We start from the raw sequence: 6,443 nt of genomic DNA on the forward strand, positions 1-6,443 counted from the left end.
TATGCGCACAGGGAATCACAACAATTGGCCGATGCACAGGAACAAATTCGGGAGCTGGAAGAGGACTAAGCCAGCACAGGCGTGGAACTACGTGGAGAAATGATTAAAGAAGAGTGTTTTACCCATCAAGTGGTGGAAAAGTCAAGACAGTTCAAGGAACTACAGGGAGAAATGAGGAAAGTAGAGTGGAGTACCCATGAGTTGGAACAAGAAAAGAGCAAACTGGACAAAAGAATAGAGGAAGGGCAAATTATTAATTCTCGGGATAGGAAGAACTTGGAAGAAGAATGGAAAACAAAGCTGGAAAAGGAAAAACGGGAAAAAACAAAGCTGGAAGAGGAAAAACGGGAACACGATGTGGAATCGGAACAACTGAAGGAAGAGGTAAGATCAGGCAATCAGATAAGAGAAAGCCTAGAACGGAAGATAAAAAGCGAACAGGAATATCAGGAACAACTAAAGGAATACAGTAAGAAAAGTGACGAAATGAGGAGGGAAGCATGCGAAAGAGGTGCGGAGATGATCAAGAAATTAGGGGAAAGAGCTTCTGAGTAACAAAAACACCAAAATAAAGAGAGGGAATTACAAAACGAACTGAGGATGTTTAGGGAGGAAAGAAAGAGAACGGAGAATGAAACATTAAGGAACCACACTGTGCAGATCGAACAGTTGGAAGCCAAGGCAAGATTAAAGAATGAAATGGAAGAAAGTAGTGAAAGAACAAGGAATGAAGCAGGAAAGGGAAATCAGCCAATTGAAGGAAATGCCGAGATTGGAGAAGGAAGAACATGAGAGACAGTGGGAGAGAAAACAAAAAGGACAAGAACAACTAAAGGAGAAAGCAAGGTTGGAGTTGTTGCAACGCGGAGATGTTGGAAGAACAACGAATGAAGCAGGAAAGGGAAATCAACCAATTGAGGGAAACGATGAGATTGGAGAAGGAAGAACAAGAGAGACAGTGGGATAAGGAACAAAAAGAACAAGAAAAGAAACAGGAAAAGGAAATCAACAAAATGAAGGAGACGACGAGATTGGAGAATGAAGAAAATGAGAGACAGTGGGATAGAAAACAAAAAGAAAACGAACTTGAAACTGACCAACTAAAGGAGAGAGCAAGGTTGGAGTACACAGAGATGGAAAAACTCCGGAAAGATAGCGAACAACTAAAAAGGCTCAGAGAGGAAGAAACGACTCAAATGGAAAGGAAAATGGAACCAGGAAGTAGAACAGCACAATAATATGGGATGTGGGATATCACCACAGGGAGTAATGTTAGTGGTGCGGAACTTGATTGACATCACTCGCCCGATGAAACCACAATGAGAGCAAACCCTTCGGAAGGAGACATTGAGGGAGCATGCGTGGTTGTTGACGAATGAAACACATTTTGAGCAGGTCCAGCATGTGGAGCTTCCAGCCCAAGAGGAGTGTGGTGAATCAATGATGAGCAACCTGCTGGAGAGAAGCGACCGGACAGAGGTGACTCTGGAATGGGGCAGGTGCGTGGGCACATGCATACATGGTGCGGACGAGGAGCTTAAGGTAGAAATTGAATTTTATGTTAATGAGGAGACTGTCCGATGGGGGTGCACGTATGCGTGACCCCTGAATGTGTGTGTGGAGTGCCTGTGAACAAATGCTGAGCCCACAGTCCAGACTACAGCACCTGGATGTGCTGCCGAGACCGAAACGTGTGTGGGTACTCACCTGGCGGTTGAGAATGTAACCCTGGAGTGCGAGGCAGTTAGTCAGTACGCAGGCAAGGTTGAAGGTGTGGAATGTCAACACATTACCTTGGAATGTGTGCAACCTGCTGTGTGTGGGAGTCCTGAGCCTGGAATGAGTGGTGACGTAGGAAATAGGTTGGAGGTACAAGAGGAAATAGAAATGCCACCAGGACAGAACTTGAGCCAGGGGACGGAATCCATAATGGACAGCTCCGCATGGGTTCTTACAGAGTTAGAGGTGCTGCATCCAGGAGCAGGCTTTAGAAATTGGATTTTAATTTCTCTTCGGCCTCACAGGAACTTTGGAACTTTGGAACTTTGGAACTTTGGAACTTTGGCCTCACAGGAACTTTGGAGCACAGATGAGTGGCAGGTGGCACTGGTGTGTGTCACTTGGTCTTCAGGCCTTTCTGGGCACATGAGGGGTTTGGCTTGCTGAGTGGGGTTTGTCTGTCTTCAGGGAGTTGTGGAGAAGAGGGGGGGGGGCGTTACCCAGATTGGGGTTTAACTGACTTCCGCGAACCCTGGAGAAAAGGAGGGGGGTGGACCACAACCTCAATTGAGACGTGACCCCTTTAAGCCGTGGCGGAAAGGCATGTAACGGGAAATGAGGAATTCATTCCCTCACTCCCCTTCCAATCCGCCAAAGAAGTAGGCCATATTGGGATGTACGAAATTTTGATTGAAAATTGTCCCCAAAGTGATTACAAATTGAGAGATGACAGAAGGGATAAGAGTGGCATGAGTAGATTTGGGTGATTATTGGAAAAAAGAAGAATGGTGGAGACATTACAGGCAGAGCGTTAAACACACCTGAAACAAGTGGATGACAAAGGGTGGCTTGGTTGAGGGAGGATTGAAATGCCTGGTTGGAACCATGCAGAGGTTCCATGGGGCTGGTGAAGAGATTTTGATGTTTCGTTTAAATGGTTGGAAATAAACGATTAGGGCAGTATGGAGGAGGCCAACGGACGATGGACGTAGAGACAAATTGATTGGGGTTTGATGAAAAAGTGTACCAGTTAAATTTGATGACCAAGTGGGATCCGAGGGACTGGTGTGTTTTTATTTTCACATAAAAGTGAAAGGTGTTGGATGGTGTTGTAGCCTGGGTGTGTGGCACTGTGGAATGAATGACCAAAGTGTTTTGGTGAATGGCGCGGTTGTGCGAATGAGGAGAGTGAGTGCGAACAACGTACCCTGTCGGTAGGAGTCTCTTAACCAAGTTTGTGTAGGTTAGAGGGACTTAGAGTATTTGACATGGATTCTGGCTGCTGTTCCATCATGCAGGCAGACTGCGAAGGGGTAGGTGCAGGCTAAGGTATGGGGATACTGGTTGGTAGTGTGACATAGTATGGGAGGTTGGTGAGTCAGGAAACAGGGCAGCAGGGCTTTGGGGGTTCCTGGCAGGTGAAGGCTGTCAGAGGTGCCAGGAGAGCACAGTAGGGTTCAGTGCCAGGAGAGCACGGTAGGTTCAGTGCCAGGAGAGCACAGTATAAGTGCTGTGAGAGCACAGTATGGGTGCTAGGAGGGCACAGTATGGGGGCTAGAGAGAGCCACCCCTTAGTTAGGAGCGCCAGAGGCACGCTCAGGTGAGCTCCGAGGTCGCTGGGTTTCCTCCACCCCCCAATTGGAAGCAGGCAAAGAGTCCCAGTAGTAATCACACTCCCCAGCCAGCGAGTTATGCCTCTCACCACCAAATGAAAAAAGACAAATAAGGGCCTTGCCCAGGTTTAATAGAATGGAACAGTGTGCCAGGTTGGAAAAAATGGGTCATTAGGATAATTCTCGCCATAGCAGGGTTTGGTTCATTGTTTAGAGCTAAGTAAATGGTAAGGTTCAATGGACTCTCCTCCGCACTGTTCATGTGTGACACCTGGTACGAGTAATGTTGATGGGAAAATTTGTGAGCAAGGGCCAGGCGAGGTCACCCTCTCCAAGTGCCAGAGAGGCCACCAGTATGTCATGAGCACACACCCACGAAGATAACGTTGAGTAAGAAACACACCATCCTGTCTGTAAAAGAAAAAAGAAAAAGAAAGGAAGAAAAAAAAAAGAGAACTTAACCAAAACAAGTCAGGCAAGGAAGGTTAAGGGTACACTCCATCTCACCTGGTCTGAGGTCATCACACCCATTTGCGTCCTCAAGAATACCTCCAAACTGAATTTGCTTACCATCGATATCACCGTGCCACCATTGCTGTGTCACCTGCTGTCCAATGCAAGGCTTGTTGCCTACTGCTGTTTGTGAGTAGGCCATATGGGCCGAAGCATTTTTGTTGGCCATTGAGGCCAAAGCACCATTTTGTGGGCCGTTGCAGCTGAAGATTCATGCCATTTTGTGGGCTCAGTGGGCCGAAGAACTCTGTAAGATTAGGCCACTGGGCCGAATGAACTTACCTGGTGAGAGGCCAATAAGGCCACAAATTGAGGAAACCCTCAGGGGTGAATGGACAATACTGCCGGGAGGGGGCATAAAGGAGCGAACACGTGAAAGAACTTTGAACCTTTGAATGTTCTGCTCCTATGCAAATGTTGGTGTTAAAAGTAAAATTGAATGCCCTCCCGTTCAAACCCATAATTGGAATGTTAAGTAGTGTGCATAGAGTGTGAATTTGTTTGTTACATTGGTGACCCGACACACTAGGATAGGGACATACCAATCTTACTGTGACACTTTGGTTTTGGAGTTAAGTGCTTCCCATGTTGTGGGTTAGAGTAAATGGGAGATCTGTGCTGCACATTAGACAGGGCCATTGCCGTGGGCTGCCCCAGATGGAGGCTCGGGAGAGCCTCGGGAGAAAGGTGGGGGTCGTGTTGCGTAAATGGCGCTTAGTGTGTTATTAAATATAGGATTAGCGAAGATCCCCCATTAAATGCATGTTTAGGCAGGTTGTTCGGTAAATGGACGCTACATGTGTCGGAAGGTGTAAGAGGCTGTTCATCGTTGGTACATTGGTGGTGGACCGAGAGGTTCTTCTTCTTCCTTCCTCTCTCCGGACAATAGTCCCGCCCAGTGCTGAGAGGTGGATTGGCCTAGAAAAGGAGAAGTGAAACTGAAGGGAGGAGTTTGTCGGCTTCGTGAAGGGGCGCGCCCCAAAAAGAAAAGGTGGTAAAACCGAGAGCACGGAGTTGGGCAGTTGGGTTTCGAGGTGAGCAAAAAAAGGAAAGCCAGTGTTGAATCTGCCGGGAGAGAAAACTGAACCTGAGCGTGCCGGGTCTGCCCTCAGCTGGATGAGAAATGACCTGTGGGGGGTCGTGATCTGCTGTGTTGGGGACGGCTGTGTCTGTCTGCGATCTGCTTCGTGAAGGAGGCAGGAGAAACGACTGGAGGCTGCCTGCACGTCGAGTCGGCGATCGACTTTCATGAGAAGGTCCTCGACACGTTTGTCGATCTGCCTTCCGGAGCCCAACTCCTCAATTTGGCCTGGTCTGGTGAACAGGCCAGGCCTGGACTTGTATACTGGACCTTGTGCGAAACCAGCTGAAACCCACCATTGATCTGACAGTCTTGTGCTGTCGACCTTGTGCGGGGTCCGAACGCGTGGAGGCCGCGTGCGTGGGGCGGTGCGACAAAAGGAGGACTAGTGCCATCTTGCCACGCGGCGTGTTTGAGCTTAGGCGCTCGAATCCGTGGACATCGGCTTCTCACGAGCCACATTCGTGCCTTTGACACTTTCCTCTCGTCCATGAAACATTACCAAGTTCTCTGTGTCTTGTCTGCATGCTGTCCATGTCTTGTCTGCATGTCGTTTAAGGTTTATCTCGTTAGGGTCCCCTTCAAAACCCATAATCCGTAGCTTCCTAGTTAAGAACGGGTTATAGATTAATTATAACATTGTAGTGAATGCTTTGTTTGTGTCGTGTTCCGCGATGTCCCCAATAAATGTGGCTGATTCGTATGAAGATGCCGCTTTGACTTAATTTGTGCCGTGTCGAGGAACGATCCGCTCAATTTGGATATAAAAACCAAAATGGTTACAGACTGGTAGACTCCACTCGGTCTCTGACAAAACCAGTCTGTAACCGGGGTCTATTCCCCAGCTGGCAAGGTACAGGTGTATTGTGTATCGTGATTCGAGACGCGTAACCCGAGAATTGTGCCGAACCAGCCGGCGTTATAACCCCGGAGACTGCGGTGGTTAGGGTGGCGCCGAATCTTTAAAATTTGGCTGTCGAGAGTAGGGTGCGAAAACCCAAACTGGTTATGGACAGTGATTGATGCACTCGTCCGAATCCCCCACCCCGTATCCTAAACAATATGTATGTGTGTGTATATGTATATATATATATATATATATATATATATATATATATATATATATATATATATATATATATATATATATATATATATATACATACATATATCTTATAGCCTGGTGTTGGCGCAGTGGTTAGGGCAGCGGCTTGGGATCCAAGAGGTCCTGAGTTCAAGCCCCGTTGGGCCACTGAATTAATACACCAGGGGGTTGACTCAGCCTGTCATCCTTCCGAGGTCGGCGAAATGAGTACCAGTATACTGGGCCGGTGTATACCCTGGTTAAAATAGGTGTACCATATCCCTGTGTCGTAAGAGGCGACCAGGGTTGCGTCAGGAAGGGCATCCGGCGTAAAACATGTGCCAAATCACGATGCGGATCGTACGGATGATCCGCTGTGGCGACCCCTAACGGGAGCAGCCGAAAGAGGAAGAAGAAGATATGTGTGTATATA

At 47.7% G+C, this 6,443-nt stretch overlaps 1 pseudogene; it reads left to right on the plus strand.

The window, feature by feature from the left end:
* Positions 1-6,443, plus strand: part of LOC147032454 (uncharacterized) — a 120,021-nt pseudogene continuing 113,578 nt past the window's right edge.

The sequence above is a fragment of the Eptatretus burgeri genome, chromosome 2, assembly GCF_056783735.1.
Source record: "Eptatretus burgeri isolate ZD-2024b chromosome 2, Ebu_testis_v1, whole genome shotgun sequence".
Taxonomy (NCBI): Eukaryota; Metazoa; Chordata; class Myxini; order Myxiniformes; family Myxinidae; genus Eptatretus; species Eptatretus burgeri.